General features: G+C 38.8%; 1 protein-coding gene across 2 annotated transcripts in view; it reads right to left on the bottom strand.

Moving 5' to 3' along the window:
• The window catches only part of LOC106872915 (uncharacterized), a 461,458-nt gene that overhangs the window by 20,527 nt on the left and 421,898 nt on the right, over positions 1–19,033 (bottom strand). The gene's annotated exons all lie outside the window — the stretch shown is intronic.

The raw sequence follows: 19,033 nt of genomic DNA, 5'->3' as shown, positions 1-19,033 counted from the left end.
CACAGAAGTACAGCTCCCAAAATTACTGCAGAGCTTAATGACTACCTTGAGCACTCAGTTTCCACAAAGACTGTTTGCCGGGAGCTGGACAAAGCCAGATTTCACAGGAGGGCTGCAATCAGAAAACCACTACTTTCAAAAACAAACATTGCAAAGCATTTAGAGTAGAGTAAAAAACTACAGAATTGATCCCTAGAGCAGTAGAAGAATGTTATTTTTTCAGACGAGTTATCCTTTACCTTATTTCCGACCACTGGCTGAGTATACATGTGGAGACAGCCAAAAGAAGCATTTGACCCAACCTGCCTTCTTCCATCTGTTAAACATGGAGGAGGATCTGTGATGATCTGGTGGGCTATATCTTGGAAATCTGCTGGCCCAATGGTTTCCCTTCATGGCAGAATTAATAGTCAAGACTATTTAAGTATTTTATCTGATCAAATTCATCCTATTGTTGCGAAACTGTTTCCGGAGAGAAACGGAATCTTTCAGGATGGCAATGCACCAATTCACACAGCTAAAGTTGTTACTGAATGGCACGAGGAACATTCTAGTGACGTTGAACATCTTATCTGGCCACCACAGTCCCCAGGTCTCAATATTATTGAACACTCATTGGTGCATTTTAGAAAAACAAGTAAGGAGTCGATAACCTCTACCATCATCACTACAAGAACTGGAAACTGTTTCAGCTGAAGAATGGACAAAAAGTCCTTTGGAAACAATTCAAACTTTGTACGAGTCCATACCTCATACAATACGTAGAATTCAAGCTGTAATTACTGCCAAAGCTGGTCCTACTCCATATTAAAATTAATTTGTTTGAAATTTTAAATTGCTTCCATTATTTTGTACAAACCCCTATAGTTAATAATGTTGAACTGAATAAAAATTCAGCTCGAAATAGAAAAAGATAATGTTATCAAAAAGAGTAAATAATAATAAAGGCCTAGGTGGAAATGAATTTGATTTCACCATGAATGATCAAATTAAAACTAAATCTGAGAGAAATGCAAAAAATTATCTTTGCAGTTGTTTTAAACAAGAATTCTGTAATGTGAAAAATAAATGTAAGATTAACAATGTAATACATAGATGTAAAGTTGCATCTGAGGGTAAGGAATACTTTTACATCAATGCAACATCATTAATTTTCAAGAGGAGACTGGCAAATCATTTGAGTTCATTTAGATATAAAAGTAAAAGATTCCGAACAAATCTTAGTAAATTAATCTGGTCTATTAAAGACAGAAACAAAGACTATACTATCAATTGGGAATTAATTTGTACTACAAAACCATACAGACCTGGAACTAAAAGATGTGACTTATGCTTAGGTGAATTTTACCAGATTTTTATATCTGAGGGAAATGTAATAAATTCTAGATAGGAACAAGCTTTGAGATGCTTGCACATGAGAAAATTTACATTTGTCCAGTATAAATGAATAATAAACATCTAAACAGCAGAATGTTTTGAGATAATGGACTATAAGTGATTATCCAAAATTGAAATGGAGATTGTTTGTGTCTAACTTAACAAACAACTCATACAATGCAGAGTAGATAAATGAAAAACTTTAAACAGTTAAATTGATGGATATTAAGTAAAGACCCTGAAGAAACTGCACCAGTATTATAGAAGGGTTGCAATTACAATGGTTACTAATCGGAGCAATTGAAACATGTGTAGGTCTATGTAAAGTTGTATATATATAAATATATATATACCTGGAAATGGAAGCGTCACGTTCAATTAAAAAATAAATTCATCATCATCGTTGTTTAACATCTGCTTTCCATGCTAGCATGGGTTAGGGTTAGGATTGGTGAACCAGGTGGCTACACCAGGCTCCAATCTGATTTGGCAGAGTTTCTACAGCTGGATGCCTTATATATATATATATATATATATATATATATATAATATATAATATATATATATACACATGCATATATGGGTACAGGATGTCACCAATGGTGCAAATAATATGAAATACGTAAACGAACAAGGGAAAAACAAGTGAAATACATAAACAATAAGAAAAAATGGGAAACAGGACACGTTAACACACTTCATCAGTTGTCGGCTGTCTGTCTTCTTTCAGTTTCAATCTACAAAATTTACTCACAACACTTTTGTCAGCCTGGGACTTTAATAGAAGCCACATGCCAAAGGTGCCACATTAAAGGGACTGAATCTGAAACCATGTGGTTTTGAAATTCTTCATCACACAGCCATAAGTCTTTGGACTGCAATCATATTGAGCATACTGGGGATTCTGCTTCCAGGGGTTTTAATTAATTATATCTTGAACTAATTATTAATATGGGGTAGATGTGACCCCATTCTACAAGAATCCTGGAAAAGGTGTGTGTGGTGGGGAGGAAATATAGATGTAGTTTGATCTTAATACCACAGTTCTCTTCACACACACACACACACACACACACACACACACACACACACACACACACACACGCACGCACACGCACACGCACACACACAATGAAACATAATATTTTTGGAGTAAAACCAAATACATTTTCTGAAACAGGAGTGAAATCATAACAATAACAAAATAACAACATTAACAAACAAATAAATATAAAAGTAGAATAAAATCTAGGGGGCTCCTTCAGTTCTCAGAACAAGGATCAAAAAGAAAATCCAATTTTGGCACAAAGCTGCAAATTAGGCAACAAGACATAGCGAATTAGATCCACCTCAGTACATGACTGGTACTTACTTGGTCAACTTTGGAACCATTTCTAGAATGAACATGAAGTCCAACAGATCTTCTCTAGTACTTAACTGGTACTTACAAAGTACCAGGAAGAAACTGTAATTTAGACATGGGGCCTCAAGTATGGTTGCAGTGTATCAGTTTCATTGTTGAACAGATCAACTGCAGTGCTTGATTCATACTTATTTTCACAACCCAGAAAGAAATTCTAGCTTAGTTAAGGGGCCACAAATATGGTGGAGAATACCAGATTAAAAAAATTTGTTTCATTAGAACCATCTCAGCATTTAATTGGTACTTATTTTTAAACAACCCAAGAAAGAAATTCTAACTTAAGCACAACCCAGCCCTCCCCATAAAAGATTTTGGGGGAGATGAGGTATTAATCCCAGCACTTAAAAAAAACCCTCAACTCTTTCTTTCATTCTCTCTCTCTCTCTCTCTCTCTTCATGTGAAGAACACAAAGTTATTAGGTCAAGTAAGAGAACAGTTTGTAAGAAGATACTGTCAGACAACACTAATTTTGGTGGCAAAAATGTCTTGGAGCTCAATTGGGAAGGTGGTGGGGTGCTGAGTTGGATGTGGTGTGATTGTGGTGGTGGTGGGGGTGACAGTGACAGTGGTGGTGATGTGGTAGTGAGTGGGGAAGGATAAGATTGCAAGCAAGGGGAAAAAGAAACCCAAAACAGTGCACTGATCTTTCATCACTACACTGCCGCCACCGCCACCGCCACCACCACCACCACCACCACCACCACCATCAACACCACCACCGCCACCACCAGTGATAACAACAAGAGAACCTTTAAGTTGTAGCCTAGTTTGCTTGAAAGAGCAGCCAAAGATCTTTTCAATTACAGCCTATCAGTCTTTAAAACAAGATCACATTGGATAATGTAGTCCAAGGTATACAATGACTCATGAAAAAGCAGAGTGATCACAATTGGAATGTCTTTGATCATGAGTCTGTTCGATCAAAACAGACCTAGGGTTAAATAACATGAAAACCACCAGTAAATCTCTCTGCTCTGATCAACCCTCCCAAGGGAATGAGCAAGGGAGGAGCAGAGATTGGGGCAAGTCAGCAGAAATCGACACTGACTGTTGAATTGGGGGATGAGAGATGGGGGTGATAGAGAGAGAGGGAAGAGAGAGAGGGGAAAGAGAGAGGGGAGAGAGAGAGAGAGAGAGAGAGAGAGAGAGAGAGAGAGAGAGAGAGAGAGAGACAGGAGATAGGGGTGAGAGGGAGAGGGAAGAGAGAAATACAGAGAGAGAGACAGACAGACAGACAGAAAGAGAGAGAAATAGAGATAAGGAGAGAAGATAGAGATAGAGAGAGAGAGAGAGAGAGACAGGAGATAGAGAGGAGAGATAGAGACAGAGAGAGGAGATAGGGAGAGAGGAGATAGAGAGAGAGAGGAGATAGAGAGAGAGAGAGAGAGAGGAGAGAGAGGAGATAGAGAGAGACAGAGAGAGGAGATAGAGAGAGAGAGAGGAGATAGATAGAGAGAGAGAGAGAGAAAAGTAATGATAGAGAACAAGAAAACTGGAAAGAGAGAATGAGAAAAAGTAATGAAAAAGAGAGAAAAAAGAAGAAAAGAAAATGAAAGAGAAAAGAGAGAATGAAAGAAGAAATAAAAGAAAGAATAAAAAGATTATGTTTAAGAAAAAGGAAAGAAATGAAATATAAACAATAGGAGAGACCACTATGTGGATTCCTTGTATGCTAAAAATAGATGTCAAACTGTCTTACCATGAAATCTGTGTTCTCAAATTAGCAAGACTACTAACAAGAAATTCCACCGTCGCCACCACCACCACCACCACCACCGCCATCACTGCCACCACTGACGTGGCTGCTACTGCTGTTACTATTGCCCCCTGATGCCCCCATCACCACCATCTTTGCAGCTCGTAATGATTTCAATTGAATCCTAGTAAATCCCCAATTTACTGTTTTGTTTTCACAAACCCCAAAAATCTTATATGGTTCCACCCCACCCCCACCCAGGGGTCATATGAACCCTGCTTGAGCTCCACTGCCCTAGATCAACTCTGATTGAACAGATGACCACAGAGACACCAAAGTGAAAGGTAACAGATACACACACACACTCATACAAATGATCAGCTCATTTTTTTTGGTTAAAAGTATCTAAGAGTTTGTGAAGGAGATGGGATTAAATGTTCGTTAATGAGAAAAGGTACGGAAGGAATACTACCAAAGAGTAAGAGCAATTCTGAAAACCAAGCTGAATGCCACAAAAAAAAAAAAAAAAAATTGAGGCCATAAGCACATTGGCCATGCCTGTAATCACGTAAGACTTCAATATTATAAACTGGTCTCTCTCTGAGATCAGCAAAGTTGATGCCAAAATACAAAAGCTGATGATAATGCAGCATAAGTATCGCTGAAAAGCAGACTCAGACCGAATACATGTCCTGAGGAAAGAAAGCAGTTGGGGTCAATACAAGCCAAACTTTCATTGAAAATTGCAACCATGGGACTTTCTAGCTATCTGCAACAAATAAACAACTGGATGTTAAAGCTGGTTCTGAAACATGAAGATACCAAAAGTATACCTCCAAGAAATGCAACAAGATGAACCAGTATCTCCAAACAAACCAGCCTCCAATGTATTAAGAAAAACCAGGAGAAAAGGTCACTGCATGGCAAATACCTGACTAGAATCAAGGACCTTTATGTATATCAAGTCCTAACTCACCAGTGGCTGTCATGCTCTGGTCTCAAACCAGAAACTGAAGGGTATATCATTTCTGATCAAGACCAGTTGCTTTCAACTAGGAATTACCAGAGTAATGTCCTGAAATATGAAAGCAGCTCATCATGCCGCATATGTGGAAAGCATCCAGAGACAATCAACCACATAATCTCTGGATGCAACAGGCTAGCACCAACAGAATGCTTGCAAAGACATGGCAGGCTAGCTCAGTACATACACTGGTCAACATGCTGTACCTACAACCCGCCTCACTGAAACAATTGGTGGGAATAAAAGCCACCACAATTTGCCCAGAATGCCAAGGTTAACATCTTTTGGAATTTCAGTGTTCAGACTGATCAGGAAATACAGGCAAACTGACCAGATCTCATTGTGGAAAATTATATTGAAAAGACTTGTCTTCTGATTAATGGTGCAGCCCCAGCCAACAGAATGTATCTCTGAAAATGTTTGAAAAACTGAGATAATATTAGGATCTGGAGACTGAAATAGGGAAAAAGTGGCATCTCAAAACAACAACATTACCTATTATTACTGAGGCACTTGAAATGATATCAAGAGGAGCAAACAATGATGTAGACGAAATCCCTCTCCACATAAATGCAACCTTACTGATTCTTTTTTCTGTTGTTCCACAGTTATCAATGTTTTCAATTGCATCATGGCACCTCACCTCTTATCATTTTCAGAAGCAAAACCTTGTCTATTGATGTCTCTGGTTGAGACTTGGGTGCAACTCGAATAAATTAAAGCAAAACCAAAACATTTTTACTTGCCATCAGGGTAATGGATGAGGGAGGACAATACAAAGACAGACATATAGTGTAGGGATATACATAGAATGGAATAATTATATATATATATATATATATATATATATATACAAAGCATACTGTATACTGTATATACTTTCATATACACAGTATACTGTATAAATAAAAGAAAAGAAATATACATGAGCAAAAAACAGGAAAAGGTGATAGTGATGTGAGCCTCCTGATACAGGAGAACCTCTTGGGTCAATTGAGGAACCCTACCATCCAAGATCTCCCTGAACTCTAGGGACAAGTGCCCTCTGCAATTCCTGTTCTCCAACTCAGAGCAGTGCTATCCATTCGTGCCATTTCAGCCACTTCACCTGCCTTTCAATAAATTCACTCGAGGTCAGCCTCTCCCTCTCCATTCTCACTTTCTGTTTCAAGTGTAACTTGGAAAAGTCAATGAGGATTCTATCAAAGAGGAATGTCTGAGTTCTTGAACCTTTCAACCTTATCCACCAGACAACCACTTTTGCCAAAGTCACCAGCCAAAGGAAAACTGTCTTACCTGCCCAATTAAATGATGCGGGCAGGACAATCATCACTATGGACTTGGCTGATAGACAGATCCATCCCACATGCAACAGCAGCTATTTGACCTACTCCACAAATTAGAAAATTCCCAGATACTGAATGACTGCATGCAGAATGGTATCATCACTTTGCATGCATCTTGAATAAGCCCATCTAACAGCACATTCATGCCTTTAGAGTCTATCTCAAACCAGTAGCACCCCTCTGTAGCACTGCCAGGCCAAGGACTTCTGGAAATTATCCATGGTAGTCCTGACCAGAAAGTCCACTGGAACAGATTAGCCACTTCATTTTTTTTTTATGTCCAGAGTCTTCTTGAGAATGTTGTCACACTTCCCCTCCACTAATCCTTTATAGATTGCTAAAGTGAAATGTCCACTGATCCCATTGCTCATCTGGTAGAGGGTGGCACATACCTGACAACATTCTGGATACTAGGCACTTAGTCTTGGTTTTTCCTTCACTCAAAACTGCAGCTCCATCAAGGTGATGAGCTGTGGAAAGACATGTTGCACAAACAGTATTCATACACATCCATAGGAATCATGGCAGGTGGCACAACCTCAGCGCATGTCTGTATATTAGCAGACACTGCATGCCTTAAGCTATCATGCAGAGGCTGCTGGCAGTTGACAGGACATTAGGGACTCTACCTGTGGTATGTGTACAGGAGTAGTGATCCCTTGGAACACTAGTAAAGTAAACTCTGTGTAATGTTTGGGAGGCCCTACAAAAGTGGTTGCTAGCTTCTCTAACCTAGGTGACCTAATCAGCAGTGGGAGAAGGTATACCGAAAAATGTATTGGCCACAATTATATTAGGGCGGAAAAATTCCAGTGAATTGTTACTTCTGGTGGGAACAAAGGGATTCTCTCTGAGTGAAGTGAAAATTGTACAATGCTTGTCTATGATCCATAATGTTGCGTGGTAATGAGATGTGACCACTGAATGCAGAGAGTGTGCAAAATTTGGAAAGAAATGAGATATGATCTGCTAGATGTGTAGTGTTACTGCGCATGAAACCACAGCATAGACAAGCTGAGAGAGAAACTAGGTAAAAGAGGAATGAATTGTAGTGAGCAAGAGCAATGGTAATGTTGGTATGAATATGTGAAAGAAGACCCAGGAAGATATAGGCTGAGGTGGCGAAGGGGGGGGGGGGTCTCAGGAAGCTGAACCTTCAAGAGAAAAGGCAAACGAACATAGCAAGTGGTAGGATGCTGTGTTGGAGAAAACTTATCCAAACCATGCAAGTATAAAAAAAAACAATAACAGATCTAATTATCATCATCACTATGATAAATTTGTGTGCACATATATATGTATATATGGGCATATGTATATTATATACATTTACAATTATTTAGAAGGTGCAGGCATGGCTATGTGGTAAGAAGCTTGCTTCCCAACCACATGGTTTTTGGTTCAATCCCACTGCATGACACCTTGGGCAAGTGACTTCTACTATAGCCTTGGGCCAACCAAGGCCTTATGAATGGATATGATGGACAGAAACTGAAAGAAGCTAAAATCCTTCAAGGTGGTGTTCCAGCATGGCTGCAGTCAAATGATTGAAACAAGTAAAAGATAAAAGAAATACACACACACACACAAATGCTTGCAAACATATATACATATAAATACATATATGTATATATATACAGATAGAAACATATATGCAAAGTGTGTGTGTGTGTAAACAAAGATACAAACACACGTATAACTTTCATTGCACACATGGTTTGCTGTTTAGAGTATATATTTATTCCATGAGGAATATATAAAGAAAGAGATAAATATATATATATATATATATATATATATATATATTTACACACACACACACAAATATATATATAAAAAAAATGAAAAGGTTGTTGCATAATAGTTTAATTTTCTTTAAAAACAAACGATTTGTAGTAACGATATTATGTATCATGTAATTAATTTTATGTTTGTAAATTGGAAACAAGATAGGAGGGTGTGTATGAGGGCAGGGGATGGGCACTTACAATTAATGTCTTGTTTTGGGGTTTTTGAATAGAGGGCATCTGAACTTAAGTTTTATATTCTGGTAATTCTTCTACTACTGCAACCAGTATCACTACCACCATCAATACTACTACCTCCACAGCTATAATAGTAACCACCATCGTTATTACTGCTGCTACCATCAGCATGAACATCACTGTTATTCTTCTTTATATACACATTAAAATAAGATTAAATAGAAATAGTATACACCCACACACACACATATATACATGCATTGCTTTACACACTGATAAATAACTAATACTGCATCTGTTATGATGATGACGGTTCCAGTTGATCCGATCAATGGAACAGTCTACTCATGAAATTAATGTGCAAATGGCCGAGTACTCCACAAACACGTGTACCCTTAATGTAGTTCTCAGGTAGATTCAATATGACACAAAATGTGACAAGGCTGGTCGTTTGAACTACAGGTACAACTCATTTTGGCCAGTTGAGTGGGCTGGAGCAATGTGAAATAAAGTGTCTTGCTGAAGGACATAACACGTTTCTGAGAATCAAACTCACAACATTATGATCATCAGCTGAATACCCTAACCACTAAGCCATGTGCCTTCACTATAAATATCACACCCACACACATGTATTGTATTTTGCCTGGTGGCTTGCAGTTCAGGCTCATGATCATAAGATTGTAGGTTCAATTCTTGGACTTGACTGCAAAAATGTATGCCAGTCAAGTGTTGCTACAACCATCTCCCAATAGTTGCCAGCTCCTGGATGTTCTGCAGAGTCAAAGACAGGCAAACCAAAGCAGTACCATATTTCTGTTCAAAACACAGTGCTTTTGTTTTAGTTCATTTTAAAAATAATGAACAACTTAGAAAAATAATTTTGTCATTAGGAAATCAGTCCATTAGAAAAACTCTGTTGCTATTCAGAGCATAAATTAACGAGCAATTTTGATGGAAAGTTTTAATTTAGATCACTTTAAAAAAAACAAAAGTTTATATCATAGAACAAGTGGGAGGTCTCTGGAGGGTTGGTACCAAAAGAGTTAACCATTGCTGCCACTACTGCTACCATCACTCCTTATACACACACACAAGTGCATACGCAGACACACATGTGCACACACACGCACCTGTCCACACACATACACCCAAACACACACACATTCTCAAACCCCAAGAGATGTCTTGCCTTAAACGAGCTGTGCCACTTTGCTTGTGACCACTTGAATTCTGCAAAACAAAAGAATTAAATAAATCCCAAAGGAAAATCACACACACACACATGATATTGCATCTATACATCATATAATCACATATTAAGTCATGCTATAAAATTAAAACCTTGTAGATAAACTAGAAGATTTTGAGTAGCTTGGTAAAATGATCAAACTTATTAGTTTCCTCTTTTTTAAGGCTCATCAGGGATCACTTACTCCTACCCTCCAACCATCTCTCTTTAAGAATTTTAAAAGCTACTTATAAAAACATAAACAAGAGTGTGAGTGGTACAACTTGTTCATATAATGGTTAAGAGCCCAACGTTAACAATTAAATGATCAAGAAGGTCGCAAGCTAGTAGGATCATTAGTATGCTGGGCAAAACGCTTAGCAGCGTTTCATCCATCTTTACATTCTGAGTTTGAATTCTGCCGAGGTTGACTTTGCCTTTCATCCTTTCAGGGTTGATAAGATAAGTACCAGTTGAGCACTGGGGTCGATTTAACCAACATAGACCCTCCTCCGAACTTTCTAGTCATGTGCCAAAATTTTAAACCAATAATTAGATAACCAATACTGTGTGAATTCATTATCATCATCACTTAATGTACACTTTTTCAAGCTTGCATGGGTTAGATGGAATTTTTTTTAAGCAGATTCTCAATGGTTGGATACCCATCCTGTTGTCAACCCTTACCTATTTCCAGGCATGGTTATATTATCCCATGGCCAGACATGTTACCCCATGAGACTGGAAATGATCAACATTGCTTGTATGATAGTGGTTTCAAATTTTGGCACAAGGCCAGCAATTTCGGGGAGGGGGAAAATCAATTACATCGACCCCAATGTTCAACTGGTTCTTATTTTAACAACCATAGGAGTGGCTGTGTGGTAAGTAGCTTGCTTACGAATCACATGGTTCCAGGTTCAGTCCCACTGCGTGACACCTTGGGCAAGTGTCTTCTACTATAGCCTCAGGCCGACCAAAGCCTTGTCAGTGGATTTGGTAGATGGAAACTGAAAGAAGCCCGTCGTATATATGTACATATAGATATATGTATGTGTGTGTGTATATGTTTGTGTGTCTGTGTTTGTCTTCCCAACATCACTTGACAACTGACGCTGGTGTGTTTATGTCTCCATATCTTAGTGGTTTGGCAAAAGAGACCGATAGAATAAGTACTAGGCTTACAAAGAATAAGTCCTGGGGTCGATTTGCTCGACTAAAGGTGGTGCTCCAGCATGGCCACAGTCAAATGACTGAAACAAGTAAGAGTGTAAAAGTGTAGCCCCAAAAGGATAAAAGGCAAAATCAACTTTGGTGGAATTTGAACTCGGAACGTAAGAGTTGGACAAATTGCTTGTATGAAATTGATACTTATTTACAACCATCATGTGATGTGAAGACAAGGGTGCACACACACACACACACATGTATATGTGAGAGGGTTCTTTTAGTTTCCATTAACCAAACCCACTCATAAAGGCTTTGGGCAGCCCAGGTCTATACTAGAGAACACTTGCTCGAGGTGACGCAGTGGGATTGAACTTGAAACCTCATGGTTGGGAAGCAAACTTCTTAACCATACTGCCATGCCCACACCTGGGTTACAAATAAATAGTGGAACTTCTGTTGGTTTCAAAAATAAACATTCAGTCGTTCAATCAATCTAACAAAAAACTCAATTAATCCAGGAGGCTGAGAATTTAATAACAGACTCATATCTCTATAACATAAATTCTAATGATTTCAAATGATTCAGCAAAACATGATACAATATGTAACAAGGCTTTGAATTATGGGTAAATATCCATCCACAAGACTTCCACATAAGTTTCTGTGTCTCTCCAATTTCACTTAGTTCTTGGATCAACCTGAGACTATGGCAAAGATATTTGCCCAAGAACAACCTCAGGAAGTCATACCTTTCAGGTACCTGGTATCTGGCTGTACTCAAGAAGACCTGTATCCTGCAGCAGAAGTGTTAAGACCAATCCTACTGGATGTGTAAAGCACCCATATTGGTTCCTCATAAAAGTGCCTGTGTGGCACACTGTGAAAGTGTCCATGTAGTGCCGTATAAAAGTGCCTATTCAGTGCCACATAAAAGCACCCAGTACACTCTGTAAAGTGGGTGGCATTAGGAAGGGCATCCAGCCATAGAGGTCATGCCAAATCAGACTGGAGTATGGTGCAGCCCACTGGCTTGCCAGCTCTGGTCACACTGTCCAGCATGGCCAATGGATGTTAAATGATGATGATGATGATGATTATGATGATGCCATGCAGTAGGAAAGAATCCATGACTTCCTGATTATGATGTGAACTTCTTAACCACGCAGGTATACATACCTCTGTCTACAATGAATAAATATAATATACAGAATATCCGAGCATAGCTGTGCTGTAAGAAGTTTCTTTCCCAACCATATGGTTTTGGGTTCAGTCACACTGTGTGGCACTTTGGGCAAGTGTCTTCAACTATAGCCTTGGGCCACCAGACCTTGTGAGTTAATTTGGTAGACAGAAACTGAAAGAAGACCGTCGTATATATGTATATGTATATATGTATATGTTTGTGTGTGTGTGTGTGTGTGTGTGTGCGTGCGTGTGTGTGTGTGTGTGTGTGTCTCCAGCCACATGACAACCGATGTTGGTGTGTTTATGTCTCCATAACTTAGCAGTTCAATATAGGATACTGATAGAATAAGTACCAGGCTTGAAAAAAAAATCTACTGGGGTTGATTCATTCGACTAAAAATACTTCAAGGCGGTGCCCCAACATGGCCAGTCAAATGAATGAAACAAGTAAAAGATAAAAGTAAAAGAAATCATCTTTAATAAACATGCAAGCATAGCTGTGTAGTTAAGAAGCTGGTTTTGCAACCACATGGTTTGGGTTCAGTCCTACTGTGCGACACCTTGGGCAAATGTCTTCCACTAATGCCAACCATTGCCTTGTGAGTGAATCTGGGAGATGGAAACTCAGATATATATGTGTGATGGTGGAGGATGCATGCACATGCATGTGTGTGGATGTGTGTGTTTGTATTTGTTCTCACACCAAGTGACAACTGGTGCTGGTTTGTTTACATCCCCATAACTGTGCAGTTCAGCAGAAGGGACTTATAAATATGTACCAGACTTAAATATATTGCTGCCGGGCATTTTGCCTGGAATGCTAACGACACTGCCACCTCACAGCCTTAACAAAAGGAAATGATGGGTTCAAATTTTGGCACAAGGCCAGCAATTTCAGAGAGGTGGGGGTGTTGATTACATCATCTCCACTGTTCATCTCTAGTACTTATTTTATCAGCCCCAAAAGGATGAAAGGCAAAATCAACCTCAGTGGTATTTGAACTCAGAATATAAAGACAGACAAAATGCTGCCATGCTAACAATTCTGCCAGCTTGCTGCTTTACCAAAAGCTCTTCGTTTCCCTACATCACTAAATAGACCAATGAGCTAGCAGTCCAATAGGCAATTTTGCTTCTTCAATGGTTTAGATTGCAGAAGTTTATACATCAATTTTATATTAGATTTGTTGCAGGGGCTTACATTACAGTACAGGGCAAAGTCCAACAATTTGACACATTTTCTCTTCCTCTCTACTTCGAGAAAATAGTTTAACTTTCAAAAATTCAGTGGGAGTTAGAAACAGTTGTTAGTTGTATATGTGTGTGTGTGTGTGCATATATATGTGTGTATATATATATATATATATATATATATATATATACACACACATATATATATATATATATATATATATATATATATGTATATTTACATATATATATCATCATCAACATCATCATCGTTTAACGTCCGCTTTCCATGCTGGCATGGGTTGGACGAATTGACTGAGGACTGGTGAAACCGGATGGCAACACCAGGCTCCAATCTAATATATATATATATATATGTACATAGAGTGGTGAATAAATCGATCTTGGATATATCGAGTTTGAAGTTTCTGTCTCTTTTAAATATACAAATTTAAAAGTTAAAAACCTTGAAATATTTATATATATATATATATATATATATATATATACACACACACACATGTATATGCATATATATATATATGTATATATATATATACACACACACACACACACACACACAGATGCATATATGTATAAAAATGTATGTATGTACACACACATTTACACATAAAAATAATAAAAACAACAACAGCACCCCTCTGATAGATACATTACAAGCTTTTATGATAAACTAAACAAGATGCAAGAAGCCAATTTGTACCCAAACAAAAGCAACACTGAAACACACACCATGCAAATTCTGAACTAAAAAGAATAAAACCCAGCTCCACCCTTTTTTTTTTATCATATAGATGAAAGGATTCTTAAGAATAACCTAAAGTTAAATGCAACCCCGCTGGAGATGGATTGCTAGATACAAAAATGCATAGAAATTGAGGACAACAAAAGGTGGAATAGTCAACTAGTTTGTTAATGTTGGGGTTGTGGGTGTTACCAGTGGGGGGGGGGAGAGCTACTGTTTGTGTTTACATACACTATCATCATGTCCATTTTCCATATTTGCAAGGGTCAGATGTAATTCATTGGGGAAGGTTTTTAATGCCCAAGAACCCTTCCTACTGTCAACCCTCACCTATTTCCAAGTAAGGTAATAATGGTTTCAAATTTTGGTACAAGGCTAACAATTTCGGGGGAGGGGGTAAGCCTGAAGATTGCATGAAGGCATTAGATGTGTTATAAAATGCTGAGTCATTTTCATCAAAACAAACTATTAGGAGCTCATTGTTCTTTAAACAATATTTATCTCTCACCAGATGGAGTACTTTTTTTGTTGATCTTATTTTCATGGAGCAATATATATATACTCTTTTACTCTTTTACTTTTTACTTGTTTCAATCATTTGACTGCAGCCATGCTGGAGCACTGCCTTTAGTCGAGCAAATCGACCCCGGGACTTATTCTTTTGTAAGCCTAGTACTTATTCTATCGGTCTCTTTTGCCAAATCGCTAAGTGACGGGGACATAAACACACCAGCATCGGTTGTCAAGCAATGCTAGGGGGACAAACACAGGCACACACACACACATATATACATATATATGATGGGCTTCTTTCAGTTTCCGTCTACCAAATCCATTCACAAGGCTTTGGTTGGCCGGAGGCTATAGTAGAAGACACTTGCCCAAGATGCCATGCAGTGGGACTGAACCCAGAACCATGTGGTTGGTAAGCAAGCTACTTACCACACAGCCACTCTTGCGCCTATATATATACACATATATATACACACACACACATGCATACACATACTGATGCTCTGCTAACTGATGATGATGATAATGATATATACTATATTTGATGGCATATAAGACATATATTGGTTTTTAAAAAATCGCTTTAAAAAAATCATCCTGGATCTCATATGTGAAGTTAGGTCTCTCATAAGCTTTAATGTACTAAAATCTGACTGCATAAATTTCATTGGACCCATGAAAGCATGGAAAAGTGGACCTTAGGATTATATATGTATGTATACACACACACACACACACACACACACACACACACACACATATGCTATGTAAAAAGCACCCAGTACACCCTGTTAAGTGGCTGGCATTAGGAAGGGCATTTCAGATGTAAAAACCATACCAAAGGAGATATGGAAACTGGTGAAGCCCACTGGTTTGTCTACTCTTGTCAAACCATCCAACACATGCCAGTATGCAAATAAAGGATGTTAAATGATGATGATGATGATGATGATGATATATATATATATATATATATATATATATATATATATTGATAGGAAGGACAACAAAAGAAAGAAAGAGACCTCGATATTATGTAAATAGAGGAATTTATCTGTAAAAATATGTGACACTTATTCGGTAGCCATGATAAAACTCAACTCTGAGTTTCGGATGCCAGGGTGGGAACCTACGCCAACATCTCTTCAGTTATCCGGCCATTTCTTCAGTTATCTGGCCAACCCAGTATCCGAAACTCAGAGTTTTATCATGGCTACCGAATAAGTGTCACATATTTTTACAGATATATATATGTGTGTGTGTGTGTGTGTGTGTGTGTGTGTGTGTGTGTGTGTGTGTGTGTGTGTGTATATATATATATATATATATACATATATATATATATATATATATATATATATATATATATATATAGGGGTCCACCAAGGTTCCGTCCTCAGCCCCCTATTATTTACCATAGTCCTCCAGGCAATCACAGAGGAGTTCAAGACAGGTTGCCCCTGGGAGCTCCTCTATGCTGATGACCTTGCCCTAATTGCGGAGTCACTATCAGAACTAGAGGAGAAGTTTCAGGTGTGGAAGCAAGGTCTAGAACTGAAGGGCCTTAGAGTCAACCTAGCTAAAACCAAAATCCTAATAAGTAGGAAGGTAGATAAAACACAAACCCCTTCAGGTAGATGGCCCTGCTCAGTATGTAGAAAAGGAGTAGGTAGTAACTCTATAAGATGTACCTGGTGCAAGCTATGGACACATAAGAGGTGCAGCAACATCAAAGGCAGGTTAACTAGCAAGTTAGTTTTTGTTTGTGGCAGATGTTCAGGTGCAATAAAGACTGCAAACAAACAGGAAACAACTTCTATCTCATTCCAGGGTGAAAAACTAGAGGTAGTCGATAGCTTCCGCTATCTGGGCGACCAAGTTAGTAGTGGGGGTGGGTGCGCTGAAAGTGTAGCTGCTAGAATAAGAATAGCCTGGGCAAAGTTTAGAGAGCTCTTACCCCTGCTGGCGACAAAGGGACTCTCACTCAGAGTAAAAGGCAGACTGTATGACGCATGCGTACGAACAACCATGCTACATGGCAGTGAAACATGGGCTGTAACTGCTGAGGACATACGTAAGCTCGCAAGGAATGAAGCCAGTATGCTCCGTTGGATGTGTAATGTCAATGTGAATACCCGTCAGAGTGTAAGTATCTTGAGAGAAAAGCTGAACATTAGAAGCATCAGTTGTGGCGTGCAAGAGAGACGATTGCGCTGGTATGGACATGTGGTGAGAATGGAGGAGGATAGCTGCGTGAAAAAGTGCCACACCCTAACAGTTGAGGGAACCCGTGGAAGAGGTAGGCCCAGGAAGACCTGGGCTGAGGTGGTGAGGCAAGACCTTCGTACATTGGGCCTCACCGAGGCGATGACTACGGACCGAGACCTTTGGAAATGGGCTGTGCGTGAGAAGACCCGGCAAGCCAAGTAAGATCGTTGCCAGTGCCCCTGGACTGGTTCTTGTGCGGGTGGCACATGAGATGCACCATTTTGAGCGTGGCCGTTGCCAGTACCGCCTGACTGGCTCCTGTAGGATTTTCGAGCGAGATCGTTGCCAGTGCCCCTGGACTGGCTTGTGCGGGTGGCACATAAAAGACACCATTTCGAGCGTGGCCGTTTTCGTGCGGGTGACACGTAAAAGCACCCACTACACTCTCTGAGTGGTTGGCGTTAGGAAGGGCATCCAGCTGTAGAAACTCTGCCAAATCAGACTGGAGCCTGGTGTTGCCATCCGGTTTCACCAGTCCTCAGTCAAATCGTCCAACCCATGCTAGCATGGAAAGCGGACGTTAAACGATGATGATGATATATAGATAGATAGATAGATAGATAGATAGATAGATAAAAATATAAAATGAAAAAGCAAAATATTTGGCATCATTCAAAAAACACTTAATTTACATAGAGATTATTATATTTTCTATGTAGTGCATAGAAGAGACTTTATCTTTTTATCATAAGTATTCTACACTGTTTATATTCTCTATGTGAATTAAATGGCTTTTGAATGATGCCAAATGTTTTGCTTTCTCATTTTCCATTTTAATCTAGATTCAACTGGTTAAGGAGAAACCACTTCTAGTCACATTTGATAAGCAATTACAGCACCACATTTTTCAGATGCAGTCAGTTGATGAAAACAGCTTTTGCGTGTGTGTGTATATATACATACATACATATATATGTGTACACACACACATGTATATATACACATACTAAAATAAGGATTCAGATAGAATCAGGAACTTGAAAAGATATGCACTAGATAGGGTTGGATAATCTCTGTGGTTCCGGCCTATGGTTGGTAAGTATCAAATAGGATATTCCAGTTGTGTACAAAGAGAAAACCAACCCTATGAGTATTTAGTGCTTAGGGGCTGGTCCAAATCATTCATTACTTTGAATAGTATGTTGTTGGTATACTCTAGGTGTCCGACAAGTCATAAATCCCCTTGGTGTATTATAATCAAATGAATAATAACATACGATGGATAATTGTCGGCTCATTACAGCTGTTTCTTACGTAACTTTTTCATAGAAGAATGAGAACATTACTCCATTACAAAAAACCGTAGCCATCAGATGAAACATAATTTTACAAACAGAAGAATATCCCAAGAATACAGCAGAGATGTAGCTGGAGTCTGTCGATGCCAACTATGAAATGGGAGAATGACTAACAAAGTTGATCATTGAAGTTAAGAATATAGTTTTTGAAAGTGTGTAATATGATATCCAAGGTGGGCGATCCAGGTGAGATAGAATTCTGCTAGACTGATTCTTAGGTAGGCCAGTGCTGGGTGTAGGTGATATTTTATTATAGTAGGCTTAGAGCAGTGGGAAGCAAGGAGAGGTCCTAATACAAATTAAGGATAAAGAAAGAAAGAATAAATAAAGCAAAAGTAAGTGCAAAGAAAAATAAGAGCATACAAAACAATTAGGCATAGGGTTGGTTTTAGGATTCACTAGCTAAAGGTGTGGGGCAGAGAAACACAGAATTTAGGGGTATTCTGTGGATATTGGTTGAAAGTTGGAGGAGGGTACGAAGGCAATTGAATAATAAGATCATGGAATTGTAGTGTTAGTAACAGTAGAGTACCACTTATCATTAAAGAGTTTAAAGGAG

The sequence above is a fragment of the Octopus bimaculoides genome, chromosome 25 (assembly GCF_046866305.1).
Source record: "Octopus bimaculoides isolate indiv1 chromosome 25, ASM4686630v1, whole genome shotgun sequence".
Classification (NCBI taxonomy): domain Eukaryota; kingdom Metazoa; phylum Mollusca; class Cephalopoda; order Octopoda; family Octopodidae; genus Octopus; species Octopus bimaculoides.
This window is presented reverse-complemented; position numbering and strand designations above follow the sequence as displayed.